Source organism: Tachyglossus aculeatus, chromosome 21, assembly GCF_015852505.1.
Source record: "Tachyglossus aculeatus isolate mTacAcu1 chromosome 21, mTacAcu1.pri, whole genome shotgun sequence".
Taxonomy (NCBI): domain Eukaryota; kingdom Metazoa; phylum Chordata; class Mammalia; order Monotremata; family Tachyglossidae; genus Tachyglossus; species Tachyglossus aculeatus.
This window is the reverse complement of record NC_052086.1, coordinates 19,438,070-19,463,463: the sequence shown is the minus strand read 5'-3', so window position 1 is coordinate 19,463,463 and position 25,394 is coordinate 19,438,070. Positions and strand designations below refer to the sequence as shown.

Sequence of the window (25,394 nt, the reverse complement as noted above, 5' to 3'; positions counted from 1 at the left end):
GACTACCCTTAGATAGGCCATTTCTCCTGCCTCGGTTTTTGAATACTTTCTATCCGAAGGACCTAATCCTCAGGGTGCTGGAGAAGGCACATTTCAAATGACATGGGGCCTGCCTTCAAAAAGCTTACCTTCGGGGATAGATGTCCCAAACAAAATAGCCCCTCACAAGAGAGACAAAAAGGGTTTGCTCAGATTGAAATGAATTAGAGCAGTGGGTTTTTACATGGTGGATAAGTGCTACCCTAACTTTTGTGAGGCCAAGTAGAGGAGGGGGATGGAAGGTTTCAGAGCCCAGGGAGAGCGGTCAATTAGTATTTTCCCTAATCTGCATGGGGTAATGAATGGCAGAGAGAGATGGTAAAGGCTAGTTAAGATAGAGGACAACAGTTTAGAAGAGAAGAAAAACCAAAGCGTTAGTAAGAATGGGACTGCATTTTATCTACCCCAGTGCTTAGCATATTTGGCTTGTCTTATGCTGGAGAAACAGTATGGAGTAATGGATAAAAATCACAGGCCTGAGAGTCAGAAGGTCAAGGGTTCTAATCCCGGCTCCACCACTTGTCTGCTGTGTGACCTTGGGCAAGTCACTTCACTGCCCTAGGCCTCAGTTACCTCATCTGTAAAATGGGGATTGAGACTGGGAGCCCCACATGGGACAGGGACTGTGTCCAACTCGATTTGCTTGCATCCACCCCAGCACTTAACATATTGTGTGCCTTGCACACAGTAAGTGCTTAACAAATAATAACAATAATGGCATTTATTAAGTGCTTACTATGTGCAAAGCACTGTTCTAAGCGCTGGGGGGTACAAGGTAATCAGGCTGTCCCACGTAGGGCTCACAGGATTCATCCCCATTTTACACATGAGGGAACTGAGGCCCGGAGAAGTGAAGTGACTTGCCCAAAGTCACACAGCTCACAATTGGTGGAGCCGGGATTTGAACCCATGACCTCCGACTCCAAAGCCCGGGCTCTTGAGCCACGCTGCTTCTCCGGATGATCAGGATGATGATGAGCTGTCTCCGACCCACAGCGACACCATGGACACATCTCTCCGAGAACACCCCACCTCCACCTACAGTTGTTACTGTTGTGTATCCATAGAATTTTCATGGGAAAAATGCAGAAGTGGTTCACCAATGCCTCCTTCCGCACAGTAAACTTAAGTGTCCACCCTCAACTCTCTCCCACGCCACTGTTGCCCAGCACAGGGGAGTTTTGACTTTCATTCATTCATTCAATCGTATTTATTGAGCGCTTACTGTGTGCAGAGCACTGTACTAAGCGCTTGGGAAGTACAAGTTGGCAACATATAGAGACGGTCCCTCCCCAACAGTGGGCTCACAGTCTCGACTTGCCGCAGATTGCATCCCACTCACTAGCCACTGGCCAAGCTAGGGAGTGGAATGGGTAGGCCTCTGCCTGACCCTCCCTCCCATAGTTGAGAGTGGTGGAATACTGGAAACTCTCCAGGTACGACCCTGAGAGGGGCCTTGGCATTCATTCATTCAATCGTATTTACTGAGCGCTTACTTAGCATATAGCAAATGCTTAAACAAATATCACTATTATCATCATCATCCCTCTACATTGTTTGGAGCAGGTCCGCTAGTTTAAGGTAAACAAAAAGTCAAAGCTAAAAGAAGGATTTCTTGGAATAAAATAGGACCCAGGAAATCGGGGGAATTAACATCACCAGGCATTCTTGGGAGAATCTAGCAACGGTAGGAGGATTAGGGTCAGAGAACTGAAGACTCCACATCTGTGTTTGAACTGTTTTATTGTGGCTGAAGGCATGACCATGTTGGAGCAAAACCTGTTCATTCATTCAAACGTATTTATTGAGCGCTTACTATGTGCAGAGCACTGTACTAAGCACTTGGGAGATTACAAAACAAAACAACAACTAATACAATAAACAAACACTTTCCCTGCCAGCAACAAGCCTGCCAGCTCCCCCCAGCCAGAGGTGGAGTGAAAAATCAGAAAGACTAGAAAACAAAGAATTGCTTTGCAGATAGTAAGCACTAAATAAATGCCATTGATTGAATGGAGGGTACAAGGAGATTTTTTCCCCATTATGATCTTGGAATTAGTGTTTTTCTTACCTTCCCCCATGACTTTCACTTTACTACATTTCTGCTTGTATCTGCCAGTAATTCCCAGTCTCTGCCACCTAGCAGATTTAATTCATATTAATGTTTGTCTGTTATTCTAGACTGTAAGCTCCCTGTGGGCGGGGAACGTGTCCGATAATTCTGTTGAATTTTACTCTCCCAACCACTTAGCACATAGTAAGTGATCAATAAATACCATTGATTGCCTGATTGGTGGTAGGGGGATTGATGATAATAGTAATAATAACTGTGGTATGTGTTAAGTGCCTACTATGTGCCAAGGCTGTTCTAAGTGCTAGGGTAGGTACAAGGTAATCGGGTCAGACCCATACCCTGCCCCACACGGTCGCAGTCTTAATTCCCATTTTACAGATGAGGAAAGTGAGGTACAGAGAAGTGAAGTGACTTGCCCAAGGTCTCACAGCAGACAAGTAACAGAGCCAGGATTAAAACCCAGGTCCTTCTCACTCCTAGGCCCATGCCCACTAGGTCTTGCTGCTTTAAAAAGGCCACCTAGACCCAATATTCCCTTTTCCTGAATCAGGCAGCAGCAGTCTCTCCACTGGAAGTGTTTGGAGATCACTTCAGTTTCCTGGCCAAACAAACAACAACAAAAAAAAAAACCTATCTTTAAACAAAATATCTTTTGACTGACTGTGTGAGCTACTATGGGAGTATTTAAACATGACTGTCTGCCAGGTCATCTTTGGCTGGAGGAGAGAACTGCGTTGAAAAGTGTACAAGGCAAGGCAATCAATCAATCGTATTTACTGAGCTCTTACTGTGTGCAGAGCACTGTACTAAGCGCTTGGGAAGTACAAGTTGGCAACATATAGAGACAGTCCCTACCAAACAGTGGGCTCGCAGTCTAGAAGGGGGAGACAGAGAACAAAACCAAACATATTAAGACTTATTATTAAAACATATTAAAACATACTTTTAGACTGTGAGCCCACTGTTGGGTAGGGACTGTCTCTATAAGTTGCCAATTTGTACTTCCCAAGCACTTAGTACAGTGTTCTGCACATAGTAAGCGCTCAATAAATACGATTGATGATAATATTAACAAAATAAAATAAAATAAAATAAAATAAAATAAAATAAAAAAGGCAGATCCCAACCCCTTGGTCTCCCCCAGCCCTCAGCCCACCTACCCAATCAAGCAAAAAAGTCTGATATATATTGTTATACTGTACTCTCCCAAGCACTTAGTACACTGCTTTGCACACAGTAAGCACTCAATAAATACAATAGACTGGCTGACTTCCCCTGCCATTCCCACTGCTTTGCAGAGAGTCTCCATGGGTGGGATGAGTACTTGTCTCCTCAGCAGGGTGGGCAAAGTGGGACCCCATGTACCCATTCCTTCGCCGGCTTCAAAGGTGGCTGCTCCATTTCCAGTCTTCCTTCAGGGCAGAGTGGCATGGACTGGGATGGGGAGAGCTACTGCTGTCCTTTCGTGCCACTCAGTGAGAAGCAGCATGGCCTAATGGCTAGAGCATGGGCCTGGAAGTTGGAGGACCTAAATTCTACTACCAGCTCTGCCACTTGTCTGCTCTGTGACCTTGGCAAGTCACTTAACTTCTCTGTGCTTCAGCTACTTCATCTGTAAAATGGGGATAAAGACCACGGAGGACTTGGAACTTTACCTAGCCTAAGTTAGTTTGTGTCCACCGAGGGCTTAGTACAGTGCCCAGCATACAGCAAATGCTTAAGTAGCATTTAAGAAAATGTGGTGGATCTTCCCTGCACCCCACGAGCATCCGAGTACTCGCTATCCCAATTGGCAAGTGGCTGTGGGAACCACAGGGTGGATAATAATAATAATAATAATAATAGTGATAGCATTTATTAAGCGCTTACTGTGTGCAAAGCACTGTTCTAAGTGCTGGGGAGGTTACAAGGTGATCAGGTTGTCCCACGGGGGGCTCACAGTCTTCATCCCCATTTTACAGATGAAGGAACTGAGGCCCGGAGAAGTGAAGTGACTTGCCCAAAGTCACACAGCTGGCAACTGGCAGCATGGCTCAGTGGAAAGAGCTCGGGCTTTGGAGTCAGAGGTCATGGTTTCGAATCCCGGCTCCGCTACATGTCAGCTGTGTGACCTTGGGCAAGTCACTTCACTTCTCTGAGCCTCAGTTACCTCATCTGTAAAACGGGGATTAAGACTGTGAGCCCCCCGTGGGACAACCTAATCACCTTGCATCCACCCCCCCCAGTGCTTAGAACAGTGCTTTGCACGTAGTAAGCGCTTAACAAATACCATCGTTATTATTATTAATTGGCAGAGCTTGGCAGATGTCCCTGCTTCTGGGCCTTGTGAGCAAGTTCCCCTACAGAATTAGGACTGCAAACAATCATCTGGCTCCCTCGTAGGAATGCGGTATCCAACCACAAGCTCCCTGGATGGGACGGAAGGTGTAGCCTCCTCACGCTTCCCGTTTCTTCACTCATCTCCCTCCAGGGAGACCCCCAAGCTGCTGTCTGTAGGGCAGGCTCCTGGAGGGCAGAACATTCCTGTAGGGCTCCCCTGAATCAATCACTGTACTGTACTAAGTGATTCATATTTACTAAGAGAGTACAATAATTACAGACATTCCCTGCCCACAACGAGCGTACAGTCTAAAGGGCAGATAGGCATTAATATAAATAATTGCAGATATGTACATAAGTGTTGTGGGTCTGGGAGAGGGGATGGATAAGAGGAGCAAGACAGGGTGAAGCAGAAGGGAGTGGGAGAAGAGGAAAGGAAGGGTTTAGTCAGGGAAGGCCTCTTGGAGGAGATGTGCTTTCAGTAAGGCAATGAAAGAGGGGGAGAGTAATTTTCTGTCGGATATGAGGAGGGAAGGCATTCCAGGACAGAGGCAGGATGTGGGCGAGAGGTTGGAGGAGAGATAGACTAGATTGAGATACAGTGAGAAGGTTAACAGAGAAGTCAGGAGTGTGGGTTGGGTTGTAATAGGAGAGTAGTGAGGTGAGGTAGGAGGGGGCAAGGTGATTGAGTGCTTTAAAGCCAATGGTGAGGAGTTTCTGTTTTATGCAGAGGTGGATGGGCAACCACTGGAGGTTGTTGAGGACAGAGGAAACATGGCCTGAATGTTTTTGTAGAACAAGGGCTGCATCTCTAGATTGCGAGCTCGTTGTGGGCAGGGATTGTCCCTCTTATTGCTGTATTGTACTTTCCCAAGCCCGTAGTACAGGGCTCTGCACACAGTAAGCTCTCAATAAATACTACTGAATGAATGGCATGAGAGAGTGATTCATTCATTCGATCGTATTTACTGAGCGCTTACTGTGTGCAGAGCACTGTACTAAACACTTGGAAAGTACAAGTTGGCAACATATAGAGACGGTCCCTACCCAACAACGGGCTCACAGTCTAGAAAGGGGAGACAGACAACAAAACAAAGCATGTGGACAGGTGTCAAGTCATCAGAATAAATAGAAGTAAAGCTAGATGCACATCATTAACAAAATAAATAGAATAGTAAATATGTGCAAGTAAAATAGAGTAATAAATCTGTACAAACATATGTACAGGTTCTGTGGGGAGGGGAAGGAGGTAGGGCAGGGGAGATGGGGAGGAGGAGAGGAAAAAGGGGGCTCAGCCTGGGAAGGCCTCCTGGAGGAGGTGATCTCTCAGCAGGGCTTTGAAGGGAGGAAAAGAGCTAGCTTGGCGGATGTGCGGAGGGAGGGCATTCCAGGCCAGGGGGAGGGCGTAGGCCGGGGGTCGACGGCAGGACAGGCAAGAACGAGGCACAGTGAGGAGGTTAGCGGCAGAGGGTTCCACTCTGGGGGACAAGTAGAGACCTGGAGCTAGAATTGAAGTGACAAGACTCTGGGTCTGGATCATCCCCTGGGCTGTAGTTAATAATAATTATGATGGTATTTATTAAGCACTTACTATGTGCCAGGAACTGTGGTAAGCACTGGGCTAAATACCAGATCACTGCTGGAGTAATACAGAATTGTAATGGAGTCCAATCTGGCAAGCACCTTTTTGGCTTGGGAGACAACTCAGAGACTCATTTGACATCCTCAGTTTCAGGTTGTTCAACCAAATTTCCAGGAGCCACAGCAGTGCAGAGCAGAAAAAGACATGGCTGCATGGGCTTCTTGGAAAATCCCCCAAATCAATCAATTAATGATATTTATTGAGCGCTTATCGGGTACAGAGCATCACCTTGCCCCCTCCTACCTCACCTCATTTCTCTCCTCCTACAACCCGGCCTGCATACTTTACTTTTCTGGTGCTAACCTTCTCACTTTGCCTCAATTTCACCTGACTTGCTGCTGACCCCCAGCCCACGTCCTGCCTCTGGCCTGAAATGCTCTCCCTCCTCAAATCTGCCAATTACTCTCACCCCCTTCAAAGTCTTGCTGAAGGCACAGCTCCTCTATGTGGCCTTCCCAGACTGAGCCCCACTTTTCCTCCTCTCCCACTTCCTTCTGCGTCACCCCGACTTGCTCCCTCTGTTCTTCCTCTCTGCTTCCAGCCCCTCAGCACTTATGTATATATCTGTAATTGTATTTATCTGTATTGATGTCTGTTTATTTGTATTGATGTGTGTCTCCCCCACTCTAGACTGTGAGCTCATTGTGGGCAGGGATTGTCACTTTTTATTGTTGTATTGTACTTTCCCAAGCGCTTAGTACAGTGCTCTGCACACAGTAAACTTAATAGAAGATTGAATGAAAGAATGGGGGAGTACAACACAACAGAGTTGTTAGACAGGTCCCCTGCCCATAATGTGTTGTATGAAAGGAGAGAAGGTTAACACTCCCCTTGAGAAGGATGGAAGAGGTCCTAGTGGCCCATACAACACATACATGGTTAAGGCATTGCCACCAACTTCGTGGCATCTTACCAAGTTTTTTCCACACATCAGCCAAGCTTGCTGTCTTCCTCCCTTCAAAGCCCTACTGAGAGCTCACCTCCTCCAAGACGCCTTCCCAGACTGAGCCCCCTTTTTCCTCTCCTCCTCCCCATCCCCCCCCACCCTACCTCCTGCCCCTCCCCACAGCACCTGTATATATGCTTGTACAGATTTATTACTCTATTTTACTTGTACATATTTACTATTCTACTTATTTTGTTAATGATGTGTCTTCAGCTTTACTTCTATTTATTCTGAGGACTTGACACCTGTCCACACGTTTTGTTTTGTTGTCTGTCTCCCCCTTCTAGACTGTGAGCCCATTGTTGGGTAGGGACCATCTCTGTATGTTGCCAACTTGTACTTCCCAAGCTTAGTACAGTGCTCTGCACACAGTAAGCGCTCAATAAACACGATTGAATGAATGAATGAGTTTACAGTCCAGAAGTTCACTTTAATCAAAAGTTTTCACCACCTCCTCAAGCAGGGGGTGCGGGGTCAGAGGGCGGAAAGAGAGTCGTAGATAATCAAGCTGGACCACTGCTGCCCTGGATGGAGTCTTAAAGTCTTAGGAGTGAACTGGCCAAAAAGAAAAGGAAAAAAAGCTGGATTTCAGCCCAGCTGGGGCAGAGAGGCCTGGACAACCTCCCAGTTCTGTCTGGTAGAAGGGGAGGATTCCCACGGAGACACAGTGTGTTCTGTATAATATGGGAAGCAGCATGGCCTAGTGGAAAGAGCACAGGCCTAGGTGCCAGAAGACCAGGGATCATCATCATCCTCATCATCAATCGTATTTATTGAGCGCTTACTGTGTGCAGAGCACTGTACTAAGCACTTGGGAAGTACAAGTTGGCAACATATAGAGACAGTCCCTACCCAACAGTGACATTGGGCAGGTCCCTTCCCCTTTCTGTTCCTCAGTACCCGCTGTGTGACCTTGGGCAAGTCACAACTTCTCTGAGCCTCAGTTACCTCATCTGTAACATGGGGATTAAGACTGTGAGCCCACATGGGACAACCTGATCACCTTGTATCCCCCCCCAGTGCTTAGAACAGTGCTTTGCACATAGTAAGCACTTAACTAATGCCATCATTATTATTATTATTACCCTCATCTGCAATATGGAGATTCAAAACCTGTTCTCCCTTGTACTGTGAGCCCCATGAGGGACTGGATTATCTTTTATCTACCCCAGTGCTTGGCATATCGTAAGTGCTTAAATACCACAGTCATTATTATTATCTAAAGGATAGAACATGAGGCTGGGAGTCAGAAGGACCTGGGTTCTAATCCCAGCTCCTCCACTTGTCCGCTGTCTGACCGTGGGCAAGTCACTTTACTTATCTGTGCCTCAGTTACCTCACTTGTAAAATGAGGATTAAGACTGTGAGCCCCACGTGGGACAAGGACTGTGACCAACCTAATGAGCTTGTATCTACTCCACTGCTTAGTATATAGTAAGCACTTAAGTACCATAATTATTATTACTATATGTAGTGATCCCCAATGGACCCAAAATCCCAGCAGGCCTCAGGGACAGTGGCCAGTCAAGGTCCCCACTTAAACCCTTTTGTTCTCTGTCTCCCCCTTCTAGACTGTAAGCCCACTGTTGGGTAGGGACCGTATCTATATGTTGCCAACTTGGACTTCCCAAGTGCTTAGTACAGTGCTCTGCACACAGTAAGCGCTCAATAAATATGATTGAATGAATGAATGAATCCAGGAAGGGCCTCACAGTTCAGGAGATTTCCAGAGGTCAATCAATCATAAGAAGCAGCGTGCCTGAGTGGAAAGAACCTGGGCTTGGGAGTTAGAGGTCATGGGGTCTAATCCCGGCTCTGACGCTTGTCAGCTGTGTGACTTTGGGCGAGTCACTTGACTTCTCTGTGCCTTAGTTACCTCATCTGTAAAATGGGGCTTAAGACTGTCAACCCCATGTGGGACAACTTGATTACCTTGTATTCCCCCCCCCCCCCCAGTGCTCAGAACAGTGCTTGGCACATTGTAAGTGCTTAACAAGTGCCGCCATTATTATTATTAATCATACTTACTGAGTGCTTACTTGGTGCGGAGCACTGTACTAACAGCTGGGATCAGGCTATATCAAGGAAGGCTGGGTCTGAGCTAGTTATCTCCCTAAATTAAAGAAAAAGAGACGGGGAAGGAGGGAGACTGTAGCAGAAAGCCTCTCCACTAGTGACTGAAGCCAAATTTCCAGTTTACATTTTTTCAAATTCTAAAAAGAGCACCTGAAACTTTTCTGGGAAAACTATTACGAGTAGGGATTTTTTTCCATCAAATCATTCCCTCCTTCTTCCTTCCCCCAGTTAGCTCGTTAGCTTTGGAATCTTGTTTTTTATTAGCTGAGACTCTGTGGCATTCGGCATTGCACTCTTCCATTTTTGTGAAAAGCAGTTCTCGATGAAGACTCCACGCTCAGGAAAAAGTATTTGCATTGGCTCACTTTTGGATCGGGAGGAAAGATAAGATATTTAAAAGACGGGCAAAGAACCAGACGTTTTAAAAACACAAATTCCCTTAACTGAAGGCTAAGCAACAAAGTACCTATCCAGAGCTAGCTTGTTGTGGAAAGGGAATGGGTCTGAAATGGCACAATGGCTAGAGCACACCCACCTTACCTGGGTGTCGTAAGGTAGTGGGTTCTGATCCCAGCTCTGCCATTCATCTGCTGCGTGACCTCGGACAAGTCACTTCACTGTGCCTCAGTTACCTCATCTGTAAAATGAGGACTGAGACTGAGAGCCTGATTTGCTTGTATCTACCCCAGTGTTTAGTACAATAAGTGCTTAACAAATACCACAATTATTATTATTATTATTGCTCTCCCACATGCCTAATACAGTGTTTTGCACACTGTAAGCCCTCAGTAAATACGATTGAATGAATGAACACACACACCCAGCCTGGGAGTCTGAACACCTGGTTTTCAATCCTGTCTGCCACTTGTCTACTCTGTGACCTTGGGTAAGTCACTTGACTTTTTTACTTCAATTCCCTCATCTACAAAATGGGGATTCAATACCCATTCTCCCTCCTACTTAGTCTTTGAGCCCCATGTGGGACCTGATTATTTTGTATCTACCTAAGCACTTGACACAGAATAAGCACTTAAACACCATAATTACACACCTTTCCTTTAAATTGGAAGGTGGCACCACCAACTTCGAATTTGTCTGGGTTAAGATAAGGACCTGGATAAACGCCTTTCTTTTCCCCGCAACTGAACAAGCTTCCTAAATATCCCTCACTTTCAAATCCATCACCCATTGCTTACATCTTTCATCCACTGTGGGAACATTCTCTCTCCCCGGCTTTGCCCAATTGCATCGCTCCTTTACTTCAAAACCCTCTCAAAAGAGAATATCCTCCTCCAGGAGACATTCCCTGAAAACCAATTGTATTTCTAGATCACCTACTTAAGGCAAAACTCGACTTTAAGTTCTTGGGAAAGGGTTGTCAAGGAAGACACTGTCTCTCCCCTTAAGGAGCTTAAAATCCAATGCTCACAATGGTTTGGACATAGGGAAGCTTTTTGCCACCAATTTGCTTTTCTGATTTCAGTCCAGTGATTTCTATTAGCCAGAGTATGTCACACCTTCTTTCCATCTTTTTCCTATGTGTATGTTCCCTGAGTACAATGTGCAGAGACTTGCACCCCAGGAGTGGCTCAATAAATACTGATCATACCGATAATGCCTTTAATAATAATAATAATGGCATTTGTTAAGCACTTACTATGTTCAAAGCACTGTTCTAAGTGCTGGAGGGATACAAGGTGATCAGGTTGTCCCATGTGGGGCTCACAGTCCTAATCCCCATTTTACAGAGGCTCAGAGAAGTTAGGTGACTTGCCCAAGGTCACACAGCAGACATGTGGTGGAGCCAGGATTCGAACCCATGACCTCTGACTCCAAAGCCCATGCTCTTTCCACTGAGCCACACTGCTTCTCTGAAGAGCCTTTAAGCTTGCAGCACATAATTTTCTTCCCCAATTATTTCTCTCTGTAGAAGAAGCCTCCACCCATACTATCGCAAGAGCATTGCTATGGGAATCAGGAGATCCGTGTTTTAGCCCTGCTTCAATCCATAACTCAATCAATTGCATCTGAGTGTTTACTGTGTGCAGTTGTACTATACTAAGTGCTTGGGAGAGTACAATAGACACATTCCCTGGCCACAGTGAGCTTTCAGTCCAGAGCTGGCTACCGAGGTCAAAGATTGCACATACTCTTTACAAATTCCTACCCTCTACTTGTGTCCTGCTCACTGCACCCTATGCCTCTGTGGAAACATGCCCGGCAGAGACGTACAGACACAGTCACAGAAGAGCTTAAGAGGTGCCACAAGCAAAAAAAAAATTGGTATGTTACATGCTATGTGCCAGTTACTGTACTAAGTGCCAGGGTGGACACAAGCAAATAATAATAATGATTATGGCATTTGTCAAGCACTTACTATGTGCCAGGTTGGACATGATCCCTGTCCCATGTGGGGCTCACTGTCTCAATCCCCATTTTACAGATAAGGGAACTGAGGCACAGAGAAATTAAGTGATTTGCCCAAGCTCTCACAGCGGACAAGTGGCAGAGCTGGGATTTGAACTCATGACCTTCAGATTCCCAGGCCCGTGCTCTTTCCACTAGGCCACAGTGCTTCTCAAGAGAAGCAAATACAGTTGGACACAGTCCCTATCCCGTATGGGGCTCGCAGTCTCAAATACCATTTTACAGATGAGGTAACAGGCACAGAGAAGTGAAGTGATTTGCCCAAGGTCACACAGCAGACAAGTGGCAGAGCCAGGATACACTCATTCATTCATTCGGATTTATTGAGGACTTACTGTGTGCAAAACACTGTACAAAACTCTTGGAAGGGTACAATATAACAACGGACACATTTCTGCCCATAACGAGCTCATAGTCTAGAGGGGGAGACAAACAATAATATAAATAGATAAAGATATACACATATGTGCTTTGGAGATGGTTGGGAAGATGAATGAAAAAGCAAGTAAGAGCAGCACAGAAGGGAGTGGGAGAAGAGAGGAGGGCTTAGCCAGGGAAGGCCTCATGGAGGAAACGGGCCTTCAATAAGGCTTTGAAGTGGGGGAAGAGTAATTCTCTGTTAGATTTGAGGAGGAAGGACATTCTAGGCCAGAGGAAGGATGTGGGTGAGAAGTCAGAGGTGAGACAGAGAGGATTAGAACCCATGACCTTCTGACTCGCAGGCCCTTGCTCTATCCACTTCGCCCTGCTGCTTAACATTCATTCATTCAATTATATTTATTGAGCACTTTTTGTGTGCAGAACACTGTCCTAAGTGCTTGGAAAGAACAATTCAGCAACAAAGAGACAAAATCCCTGCCCACGAGCTTATGCAAATATACTTAAACTCTACTATTTCCCTCGTATGTAATTTATTTTAATGTCTGTCTCTCCCTGTAGACTGCTAACCTCTTTGTGGGCAGGGATTGAGTCTACCAACCATGTTGTGTTGGCCTTTCCCAAGTGCTTAGTACAGTGCTCTATGCACAGTAAGTGCTCAGTAAATACCACTGATTGGTTGATTGATAATGTACATATCCTTAAACTCTGCCATTTCTCCTATCTGTAACTGACAGAATGCCTGTCTCCAGCGTGGCTTAGTGGAAAGAGCATGGGCTTGGGAGTCATAGGTCATGGGTTCCAATCCCGCCTCCGCCACTTGTCTGCTGTGTGATTTGGGGCAAGTCACTTCACTTCTCTGGGCCTCAGTTATCTCATCCATGAAACAGGGATTAAGACTGTAAACCCCATGTGGGACAACCTGATTACCTTGTACCTACCCCAGTGCTTGGAATAGTGCTTCTAGACTTTGAGCCCGCTATTGGGTAGGGACCATCTCTACATGTTGCTAACTTGTACTTCCCAAGCACTTAATACAGGTCTCTGCACACAGTAAGCGTTCAATAAATACGATTGAATGAATGAATGAAATGCTTGGCACATAGTAAGCACTTAAATACCATCATTATCATTATTATTATTGTCATTTAGGCTCTAAATTCCTTGTGGGCAGGGATCATATCTACCAACTCTATTGAACTGTACTCTCCCAAGTGCTTAGTACGGTGCGCTGCACATGGCAGGTGATCGATAAATACCATGGATTGATTGCTGCTCTCTGCCCAGTGCTGGAAACATCATCTTGGGAAATACAAACTGTGTATTTGTGTGTACTTGTGCCTAAGTACAACTGAGTGTGAGACAGTGGGCCTGTTGTCTCATTTTCTGTCTCACAGGCTGGCCCCCCTTCCTGCTCTTTCCTCCGGAATGCTTGGCTAATCCCCCTGAAACACCTGTCCTCCGCACCCCCTGCCCCACTCTGAGGGCTGGAAAATTTGGCCTCCCGTCTCATTTTGGCCTAGTGGATAGAGTACATGCCTGGGAGTCAGAAGGACGTGGGTTCTAATCCCAGCTCTGCCACACGTCTGCTGTGATCTTGGGCAAGTCACCTCACTTCTCTGGGCCTCAGTTACCTCATCTGCAAAATAGGATTTGCATGTGAGCCCCACAGGGACAGGGACTACATCCAACTTGCTAAACTTGTATCTACCCAGTGCTTAGAACAACGCTTGGTGCATAGTAAGTGCTTAGCAAGTACCGTAATTATTATTTGAATGTGTTGGGAATGAACAGCCTTCTAGACCAAAGCGCATCCAGACCAGAGCACTTCAGCTCTTCCAGATCTTGGCAGAAGCAGCACAGCCTAGTGGATTGATCAAGGGCATGGGAGTTGGAGGGCCTGGGTTCTAATCCTAGCTCCACCACTTGTCTTCTGGGTGACCTTAGGCTAGTCACTTCACTTCTCTGGGCCTCAGCTACCTTATCTGTAAAATGGGGGTTATGACTGTGGGCCCCATGTGGTACAGGGACTGTGTTCAACCCGGTTTGCTTGTGTCTACCCCAGCACTTACAACAGTGCTCAACACTTAACAAATACCATCATTATTATGTGGGACAGAGACCGTGTCCAATCTGATTTGCTGGTACCCACCTCAGGGCTTAGCACAGTGCCTGGAACATAGAAAGAAATTAACAAATACCACAATTATTATTACTGTAATAATAAAAATAATAATAAAATAGTATGTGCAGACCTCAGCCTACAACCCTGATACATCCTGGGAGGAAGGGATCATTATCAGAAATTAGAGAAGCAGCGTGGCTCAGTGGAAAGAGCACGGGCTTTGGAGTCAGAGGTCATGGGTTCTAATCCCTGCTCCACCACTTAGCTGTGTGACCTTGGGCAAGTCACTTCACTTCTCCGGGCCTCAGTTACCTCATCTGTAAAATGGGGATTAAGACTGTGAGCCCCCTGTGGGACAACCTGATCACCTTGTTACCTCCCCAGAGCTTAGAATAGTGCTTTGCACACAGTAAGCACTTAATAAATGTCATTATTATTATCAACCCTTCAACAGCGGCAGGATAGAGTAATAGACTGGAAGCAATTTGTCCAAAGTCATGCTGCAAATCAAGAGCAGATGGAATGGAAGTAGAAGAGTTAACATCTGCAAAAGGCTGCCTGGGTCAGCAGGGCCCCTCAATTTGAGAGGCCTAAATTTCAACATTATTGGGTCACAATGTTTCAGCCTCTAAAGTTCATGGGGAAGTTCAATCTCCAAATTCCTTTGAAGAGACATATTTCCACCCTAACAAGAAAGGGACCCAGTGAAAACTCTGAGGAAACTTGCTAGGAAATCTTCCTTTGTATCTACCCAGCCTGGACTCCTGTCCTCCCAGAGTCCAAACAATGAAAGTTATAAAAACGGAATCCCCTCAAGGGCTCTCCTTGTGGGCAGGGAATGGGTCCATTTATTGTTGTGCTTTCCTGAGCCCTTAGTACAGTGTTCTGCACACAGTATGTGCTCAATAAATACGATTGAATGAATGGATGAATATACACAGGCCTTGCTGAGTTTGTTTTTTTTTTAAATGGTATTTGTTAAGCACTTACTATGTGTCGGGGCCACAAAGCAATCAGGTTGGACACAGTCCATGTCCCACATGGGGCTCACAGTCTCAACCCCTATTTTCCAGATGAGGTAACTGAGACACAGAGAAGTAAAGGTACTCATCCAAGGTCACACAGCAGACAGGTGACGGAACTGGGATTAGAATCCATGACCTTCCGGCTCCCAGGCCTGTGCTGTAGCCATTAGGCCACACTGTTTCTCAATGGAACCAGGTTGGTAGATGTGATCCCTATCCGCAAGGAACTTGGGCAGGGAATGTCACTGTTTGTTGTTGAATTGTACTTTCTCAAGCGCTTAGTACAGTGCACTGCACACAGTAAGTGCTCAATAAATACGACTGAATGGCAGAGTTTACAGGGAATAACAGACATTAAAATAGTGACAGATGCCCATTGTGGGCAGGGATTGTCTTTCTTTAATAATAATAATGGCATTTGTTAAGCACTTAAATGTGTGAAGCACTGGGATAGATACACAATCAATTCCTTCACACAGGTTCTCAGACCAAATCTCCCGATGGGAGATTCCCTCATCACCATAAGAGGCCTCAGTTGGTAGTTGAGAGGGGTGAAGTGGGGGTGAGGAATAGCAGTACTTCTTCAGGGAAAGAAAAAAATACTTAGAGACTTCGATAATAATAAGAGCTATCTTTTTTTTTACAGTTGCAGTTTGGAGCCTCTTAGCTTTCCGAGCACATGAAGCGTTCAGATCCCACCGATTGTAACACAGTGTTGTGCACAATGAAGAGGGAGGCCTCAAACCACTGAGGAACTTCTGAAGTGACCTATTCCCAGGAACCGTGTGATCTGGTGCATGAGAGAACACTTTTCTATGAAACTAAGAGGGGGCAATAAGCCTAATAGTGCCTGTGGTTGGTTCACTGGTAAGTGTGCCCTTCCCACCCTCCCCTCCCAATTGACTGCCCTGACAAGATGCTATTTATTAATAATAATAATAACACTGGTAATTGTTAATCCCTTACTATGCGCCAAGCACTGTTCTAAGCACTGGGGTAGATACAAGGTCATCAGGTTGTCCCACATGGACCTCACAGTCTTCATCCCCATTTTACACATGAGGGAACTGAGGCCCAGAGATGTTAAGTGATTTGCCCAAAGTCACACAGCTGTTAAGTGACGGAGCCGGAATTAGAATATATTGTACCTATTTACTTTCATTATTTATTATCTATTTACTGTTTATTTTGTTAATGATGTGCATAGAGCTATAATTCTATTTGTTCTGACGATTTTGACACCTGTCTACATGTTTTGCTTTGTTGTCCGTCTCCCCCTTCTAGACAGTGAACCCATTATTGGGTAGGGACCGTCTCTATATGCTGCCGACTTGTACTTCCCAGGGGCTTAGTACAATGCTCTGCATACAGTAAGCACTCAATAAATATGAATGACTGACTGAATGAATTAGAATCCATGACTCTTTCCACTAAGCCACACTGCTTAGGTCTCCCATCAGGCCACAGCTATGGAAAAGCAGGTCACAGAGAAGCAGCATAGTTTAGTGGATAGAGCACGGAAGTCCGAAAGCCCTGGGTTCTAACCCCAGCTCCTCCACTTGTCTGCTCTGTGACCTCGGGCAAGTCACTTAATCTCTCTGTGCCTCAGTTACCTCCTCTGCCAAATGGGGATTAAGACTGTGAGCCCTATGTGGGGCAGGGACCATGTCCAACCTGATTAATTTGCATCTACCCCAGAGCTTACCCTCTCAGGATCGCACCTGGAGAGTTTCCAGTACTCTACCAGTCTCGACAATGGGAGGGAGAGTCAAGCAGAGGCCTACCCATTCCACTCCTAGCTTGGTCAGTGGCTAGCGAGTGGAAGGCAATCTGCTGCTAGTCAAAACTCCCCTGCGCCGGGCAGCAGCAGCATGGTAGAGAGTTGAGGGCAGAGACTTAGTTTGCTGCACGGAAGAAGGCAATGGTAAACCACTTCCATATTTTTAACGAAGGAAATTCTATAGCTACACTACCAGAACAATTGCAGATGGAGGCGGGGCATTCTGGGGAAAAGGTATCCTTGGTGTCGCTATGGATCAGAGATGACCCCACAGTGTAAGACGAGACCCCAGCACTTAGTATAGTGCCTGACATAGTGAGTGCTTAAATGACATTAAAAAAAAAGGCTACATCAGCCCTAGAGCCTTCTCATAACAGGAAAAAAACATCTGGAAGGGCAGGGCCGGGCTCTCTCCAGATTATTATATACCACAAGCTCCCTGCAGGCTTTGACAAGTCACTTTAAGTCTCACCTCAGCAGTCATGGAGGGAAATAGCCGGCCCCGTCCAGACTCCCAGGGATGTTTGCTGGGAGAGTTAACACACGAATGACATTTTGAGCTCTTTTTTTAAAAAAAAAAACAACGGTTATTTGTTAAACACTTCCTTTGGTCCAGGCACTATACTTAGCACTGGGGTAGATACTAGCTAATCAGGCTGGACACAGTCCAGGTTCCACATGAGGCTTATAGTCAATCTCATTTTTACAGATGAAGTCACTGAGGCACAGAAAGCTAAAGCGACTTGCCGAGGTCACAGCAGAAAAGTGACAGTGCCGGGATTAGAACCCAGGTCCTTCTGACTCCTCAGCCCAGCCTCTATCTACTAGGTCACGCTGGTTCTCTAGTAAATGAGAATTAATTCATGAATCATATTTTGAACTTCTTGGAAGTGGTATAACCCAAAAAGAGCTGTGAAGAAAGCCTTCTTTAAAAAATCAGCAATTTTAGCCTGTCGCATGAACCTCAGTAACAGTTTGTGTGTCAGGTTTGTGTTTAAGCAAGGATAGCTATTGGACAATTGGTTTCTTTTGTTTGTTTTAAATGGTTTTTGCTAACCACTTATGTACCAGGTACTGTACTAAGCACTGGGATAGATAATAATAATAATAATAATATTTGTTAAAGCACTTACTATGTTCCAAGCACTATTCTAAGCGCTGGGTAAGACACAAGGTTATCAGGTTGTCTCAGGTGGGGCTCAGAGTCTTAATCCCCATTTTACAGATGAGATAACTGAGGCACAGAGAGGTTAGGTGATTTACCCAAGGTCACACAGCAGATAAGTGGAAGAGACAGGATTAGAACCCAGGTACTCTGACTCTCAGAACGTGCTTTATCCACTAGGCCAATCTGCTTCCCTCTGGGTCATATAAGTGATGGGAAAGGACCCAACTCAGGAGAACAGCACATAGATTAAGAAGCTAATGAAGGATGAGGTGCGGGAAGATATTGTTTAATGGAAAGGCGTGTTCATTCAATAGTATTTATTTGGCATTTACTGTGTGCAGAGCCCTGTAATAATAATAATAATGGCATTTATTAAGCACTTACTATGTGCAAAGCACTGTTCTAAGTGCTAGGGAGGTTACAAGGTGATCAAGTTGTCCCAGGGTGGGCTCACAGTCTTAATCCCCATTTTACAGATGAGGTAACAGGCACAGAGAAGTTATGTGACTTACCCAAAGTCATATAGCTGACAATTGGCAGAGCCGGGATTTGAACCATGACCTCTGACTCCAAAGCCCGGGCTCTTTCCACTGAGCTATGCTTCTTCTCAGCACTTGTACTATTCACTTGTAAACACTTCTTAGCACTTGTACTCAGCACTGTACTAAGCACTTGGGAGAGTACAATACAGCAATAAAGAGTAGACCCTAAAGTTATAGCCGTTCACCTGGGAAATGTTGTTTGGAAATAATAATGATGGTATTTGTTTAATGCTTACTCGGTGCCAAATACTGTACTAAGCACTGGGGTAGATTCAAGCTATTTAAGTCCTATGCAGGGCTCACATTCTAATTAGAAGGGAGAACAGTCACTCAATCCCCATTTATAGATTAGGAAATTGAGGCACAGAGAAGTGACTTGCCCAGGGTCACACAGCAGATGAGTGGTGGAGCCGGGATTAGAACCCAGGTCCTCTGACTCCCAGGTTTGTGTTCTTCCCATTAGGCCACACTGCTTCTAGGTGATGATGATAATTATTAAGTGCTTACTGTGTGCCAAGCACTGTTCTAAGCACTGGGGTAGATACAAGGTAATCAGGTTGTCCCATGTGGGGCTCACAGTCTTGAGAAGCAGTGCAGCTCAATGGAAAGAGCCCGGGCTTCGGAGTCAGAGGTCATGGGTTCAAATCCCAGCTCCGCCACTTGTCAGCTGTGTTACTTTGGGCAAGTCACTTAACTTCTCTGTGCCTCAGTTCCCTCATCTGTAAAATGGGGACAAACTGTGAGCCCCCTGTGGGACATCCTGATCATCTTGTGACCTCCCCAGTGCTTAGAACAGTGCTTTGCACATAGTAAGTGCTTAATACTATTATTATTATTATTATTATTATTAATCCCCATTTTACAGAAGAGCTAACTGAGGCCCAGCAAAGTTAAGTGACTTGCCCAAGGTCACACACCAGACAAGTGGCAGAGCCAGGATTAGAATCTGTGTCCTCTAACTCCCAAACCCTTGCTCTTTCCACTAAGCCACACTGCTGCTGGTCTGTTGGGTGGCAGGAAAACTGCTTATTCTACAGGAGATTTCATAGGGTGTGTCATTCTAGAATTTGCCATTTTTCCACCCCAGGCCCTCGGCAAAAAGCTGATTACCTGAAGTAAACAGGGTGAGGAAAGGGAATGAGGATGGGAAATCACCGGGTGGGACCTTTGTTCCAAGTGGCTGCTGAGGTGATGGGGGAAGACTAGGGAACTATGAGCCCCACAGTGGGACAACCTGATCACCTTGTATCCCCCCCCGCGCTTAGAACAGTGTTTTGCACGTAGTAACCACTTAAATCCCACTATTATCATTATTATTATTATAAATAAATTACAGATATATAAAGTGTTGTGGGGGATGAAAGTGGGTGAATAGAGGGTGCAAATTTAAGTGCAAGGGCAACACAGAAGGGAGAGGAAGTTGGGGAAATGAGGGCTTAGTCAGGGAAGGCCTCTTGGAGATGTGATTTTAATAAGATTTTGAAGGTGGGGAGAGTGGTGGACTGTTGGACATCAAGGGAGAGGGATGTTTTAGGCCAGAGGCAAGAAAAGGGTAAGGGGTCAGAGGTGAACTAGATGAGATTGAGGTACATTGAGTAGGTTGGCATTAGAGGAGTGAAGCGAGCAGCCTGGATTGTTGTAGGAATCAGTTCAGTGCCCAGTTTAGTGCTTGGCACGTAATAACCTCCTAACTAATACAGCAATTATTGTTAGCTGTGTCCCACTGCAAGCAGGTCATGGGCTTGACTTGCCTCTGCAGAAGTGGCAGGGGTATCCATTCTCTAGCTTGGTGTCCCATAGCTTTCCGCCATATTGCAAAAATTTAATACTTTACTACTATGATTACTAACGGCCTGATACCTTCACAGGAGCACAGAGGTTGGAAAACACAGGAGACCAGAGCCGTTGAACAGTGTAAACAGCATCTTGAACTACCCTCCTCTGGTAGTCAGGAAAACTGCAGATTTCTTTTAAACCCAGCATTTCCCCCAACTCAAATCCCTCCTAGCCTTTCTCCGCCCAACTTTTTAAAGTTTTATACTTTAAAAATGACAGCAGCGTGTCAAGAAACGCAGTCAACTCCTTCCATTTCTAGCAAAAACTCTTTCAGCAATAGAATTACAGTTAGAGCAGGGACCAACTCATGAAGGGGAAAGTTTTCCTAACGCTTTGAACTCGTTGTGCTCAGGGAATGTGTCTGTTTATTGTATTGTACTCTCCCAAGCGCTTAGTACGGTGCTCTGCACATTGGAAGCGCTCGATAAATACGATTGAATGAGTGTTCAAGAAATGGTTTTAATACTTACCTGACGCTTCTCAGATTGTGAGACAGGGGGAATACAAGGAAAGCATTTTTGAACTGAGTCCTCTCTTCAAGGACATGTATCGTCAGGCTGGGGACTTACTACTTAGTGTCTGCACAGAAGAGAGGTTTGGAATTCCCAAGATTTAATCCCAGGGGTCTGGAAAGGAGTGAAAGACTCTGCCTTAGGATAAAGTTTCCCTGGACAGCTGGAGACTCCAGGGAGCTCTGCAGTTGCATCTTTTGACATTAAGGCCTTTGCTTCTTGGTGACATTAAGGCTGTTACCTCACTGCCAGTAAGTAACCAAAAAATTGGGAGCCAAAGCTGACATTAAGTCTCCATTCATCCTCCAGCAAAAACCAAACACAATAAAGGGCAATTTCCAGAAAGATGGTGAAGCAGCATGACCTAGTGGATAGAACACAGTCCTGGGAATCAGGACTTGGGTGCTACTTTCAGCTCCGCAACTTGGCTGCTGGGTGATCTTGGGCAAGACACTTCACTTCTCTGTGCCTCAGGTCCCTCATATGTAAAGTGGGGATTAAGACCGTTAGCCTGTGAGCTCGTTGTTGGGTAGGGACCGTCTCTATATGTTGCCGACTTGTACGTCAAGCGCTTATTACAGTGCTCTGCACACAGTAAGCACTCAATAAATATGATTGAATGAATGACTATGGGACATGGACTTTGCCCAACTTGATTAGCTTGTATCTACCCCAGCCCTTAGTACAGTGCCTGGCACATAGTAAGCGCTTAACAAAACCTTAAAAAAATAATTTAAAAAAAGATGGATAGTTCACCCTTTCCAGCTCGCAGTCAACCTAGGCTTTGTAATCTAAGAAAAACAAAAATAGCACAGCAAGGTTCCCTCAGCCAGCTCTTGTGCAGAGCCCTAAGCAAAGCCATTTCTTGGTGACCATCCAGTCCACCCAGCCTGGCAAACCACCTCCGATGAAGACAACGGGATGCTGGGAAGAGCCGTAGGGCAGTTGCCCTTGACATGTCCCTAAATGGTTAGTCATATACTATCTGCCATCCCTAACTATCCCTCAGTGAGTGCTGTTGGCTTAAGCCCTTTCCTCTTCTCCCATTCCCTTCTGCATCACCTTGATTTGCTCCTTTTATTCGTCTCCCCCTCCTAGGACTTATGTGCATATCTGTAATTTCTTTATTACATTAATGTCTGTCTCCCCTCACTGTGGGCAGGGAATGAGTCTGTTTTATATTATGCTCTCCCAAGCCCTTCGTACAGTGAATTGCACACAGTAAGTGCTCAATAAATGATTCACTGACTGACATTTATGCAGCCCCAGCTGTGGCCCCGTACTGAGACAGGCCTTGGAAGATGGACTCCTGTTTGTAATCCCTCTGTATCTGGGACCTGTTGACTCTGATTGTATCTAAAGCCCCGCTCCTCAAGAACCTGCCGATGCTTTCCCTCCAGACTGTAAGCTCGCTGTGGGCAGGGAACATGTTTACCAACTCTGTTAGCTCCTGCCTCTCCCTACTTCAATCCACGCTTCCCTCTTCTGCTTGGATTATCTTTCTACACAAACATTCAGGGCATGTCACCCTGCTCGACAAAAATCTCCAGCTTTTGCTTATCAACCTCTGTATCAAACACAAACTCCTCACTATTGGCTTCAAAGCTCTCCATCACCTTGTCCCTTCTTACCTCACACCTCCCTTCTTTCCTTCTACATCCCAGCCCACAGATTCCACTCTTCTGGTGCTAACCTTCTCACTGTGCCTCGATCTCACCTGTCTGGCCATCAAATCATGGCCTACATCCTGCCTTTGGCCTGGAATGCCCTCCCTCCTCAAATTGGCTAAACAACCACTCTTCCCCCCTTCAAAGCCCTACTGGAGGAGATGTGCCCAGACTAAGCCCCCTTTTCCTCAGCTCCCCCTCCCTTCCACATCACCTCAACTCGCTCCCTTTGCTCTCCCCTCATTTCCCTGCCCCACATCACTTTTTTTAATGGCATTTATTAGGCACTTATTATGTGCAGAGCACTGTTCTAAGTGCTGGGGAGGTTACAAGGTGATCACGTTGTCCCACGGAGGGCTCACAGTCTTCATCCCCATTTTACAGTTGAGCTGAGGCCCAGAGAAGTTAAGTGACTTGCCCAAAGTCACACAGCTGACAATTGGCGAAGCAGGGATTTGAACCCATGACCTCTGACACCAAAGCCTGTGCTCTTTCCACTTAGCCACGCTGCTTCTCTATACTTATGTATATATCTATAATTCTACTTATTTATATTGATGCCTGTTTACTTGTTTTGATGCCTGTCTCCCTCCCACCCCCAGACTGTAAGCCCGGTGTGGGCAGGGATTGTCTCTATTGCTGAATTGTACTTTCCAAACAGTCCAGTGCTCTGCACACAGTAATCGCTCAATAAACAATGAATGAATATTACATTGTACTTTCCCAAGCACTTGTACAAGGCAAGTTCTCAATAAATACCACTGATTGATAGATTCACCAGTGTAACTTCCTTCAGGAAGGGATTCCAAATGCTACAGCCTGCTGTGTGTCAAGGGAGGTCTCTCTGGGCCGGAGGATCCCCTGGCATTCTGCTCCAGGAAGCAGCCCCCGTGACTCAGTTACTGCACAAGCTACTCATTCTGGACAACAGACTGGGCCAGACTGTCAACTCCCTGAGGGCAGGGATTGTGTCTTCCTCTAACTATGGTACTCTCACTTGCTTGGAACAGTGCTCTAAACACAGGTGCTCAGGTAATACTACCGATTGATTGGACAGTTGCCAAGGGCAACAGTCACTGCACGCAGACTGAGGGAATTTGCAGTCTGAAGCCTTAAGCAGCTACTTGATTGGTTCGGCTGTCATTAAGTCTAAGAATAATAGCATTTATTTAGCTCTTTCAATAAGCCAAGCACTGAGAAAGGTAAGTTAATTAGGTGAGACACGGTTCCTGTCCTACATGAGGCTCACTGTCAAAGTAGGAAGAAAAACCAAGCATTTAATCCCCATTTTACAGATGATGAAGCAGAGGCCCAGAGAAAAGACTTGACCACTGAGGGTGAGAGGTGAAACCAGGATTAGAACACAGGTCCTCTCCCTGGCCTGGAATGCCCTCCCTCCACACATCCGCCAAGCTAGCTCTCTTCCTCCCTTCAAAGCCCTACTGAGAGCTCCAGGAAGCCTTCCCACACTGAGACCCCTCTTTCCTCTCCTCCTCCCCATCCCCCTGCCCTACCTCCTTCCCCTCCCCACAGCACCTGTATATATGTTTGTACAGATTTATTACTCTATTTTACTTGTACATATTTACTATTCTATTGATTTTGTTAATGATGTGCATTTAGGTTTGTTCTGACGACTTGACACCTAACCACATGTTTTGTTTCGTTGTCTGCCTCCCCCTTCTAGACTGTGAGCCCACTGTTGGGCAGGGACCACCTCTGTAAAGCAGCATAGCTCAGTGGAAAGAGCCTGGGCTTTGGAGTCAGAGGTCACGGATTCAAATCCTGGCTCTGCCAATTGTCAGCTGTGTGACTTTGGGCAAGTCACTTAATTTCTCTGTGCCTCAGTTACCTCATCTGTAAAATGGGGATTAAGATTGTGAGCCCCCTGTGGGACAACCTGATCATCTTGTAACCTCCCCAGCACTTAGAACAGTGCTTTGCACATAATAAGTGCTTAATAAATGCCATTATTAATATGTTGCCAACATGTACTTCCCAAGTGCTTAGTACAGTGCTCTGCACACAGTAAGCGCTCAATAAATATGACTGAATGAATGAATTAGGCCACTGGGCTTCTCATTAGCCAAGTTCATTAGCACTTGGGATAGACAGCTAACATTATTCCAATTAGAGTTGCAGGGTAGGTGCTAATTCTACAGCCCCCTAGTACAAGCCTAAACTTGAGGATACATTTTAGCTCTTTGAACTAAATACCAGGTTTGTTCCAGGGCCCCGGAATAGGGAGCCAAACTGGGTTTGGGCAAGCTCAGACCCGGAATAACTTCTCTCCCCACTGCTGCTACCCCCAGTTGGTTTCACTGAGTCACGTCAGGTGAGTCCCCCGCAAAGACAGAGTTCAGCAATCCCCATCCAGATGGTTGAAAGGCAAGAAATGGATCTGATGTGGCCACTAGACTTGGGGTGGGGCTTTAAAACTTTGGCTCGAGGGAGCCCAAGTGTGATCTATGAGAAGGCGGAGCAGGCTGGTTTGTTCGATGTATTATAATAATAATAATGGTATTAATCACTTACTATGTGCCTCGCACTGTTCTAAGTGCAGGAGTAGATACAAAGCTATCAGGTTGTCCCACGTGGGGTTCACAGTTTTAATCCACATTTTACAGAGGAGATAACTGAGGTTTAGTCACCATCCTGTTTCTGCAAGTCACCTTCATGGTCCCTTAGGGGACACCTGCAGAGGTGACCGAAGGGCAGGTGTCCACCAGCTGGCTGGGGCATTGAGTATGAGCTTTAGCGGCAGTGGTGCTAAGGCTGGGGTACACAGAAACATGCAGTCCCTCAGGGAGCTCAAACACCAGGTCTGGCCTCAGGTGG

At 45.9% G+C, this 25,394-nt stretch overlaps 1 protein-coding gene and 2 non-coding genes across 10 annotated transcripts in view; 2 read left to right on the top strand and 1 right to left on the bottom strand.

Moving 5' to 3' along the window:
• Positions 1-25,394, bottom strand: part of GGT1 (gamma-glutamyltransferase 1) — a 121,736-nt gene that overhangs the window by 35,510 nt on the left and 60,832 nt on the right. The gene's annotated exons all lie outside the window — the stretch shown is intronic.
• LOC119943151 lies at positions 6,871-6,998 on the top strand. The gene has a single exon (XR_005455627.1). It is a non-coding gene; the product is annotated as a U6atac minor spliceosomal RNA (small nuclear RNA).
• LOC119943176 lies at positions 16,755-16,892 on the top strand. Its single transcript, XR_005455646.1, has one exon. It is a non-coding gene; the product is annotated as a small nucleolar RNA SNORA7 (small nucleolar RNA).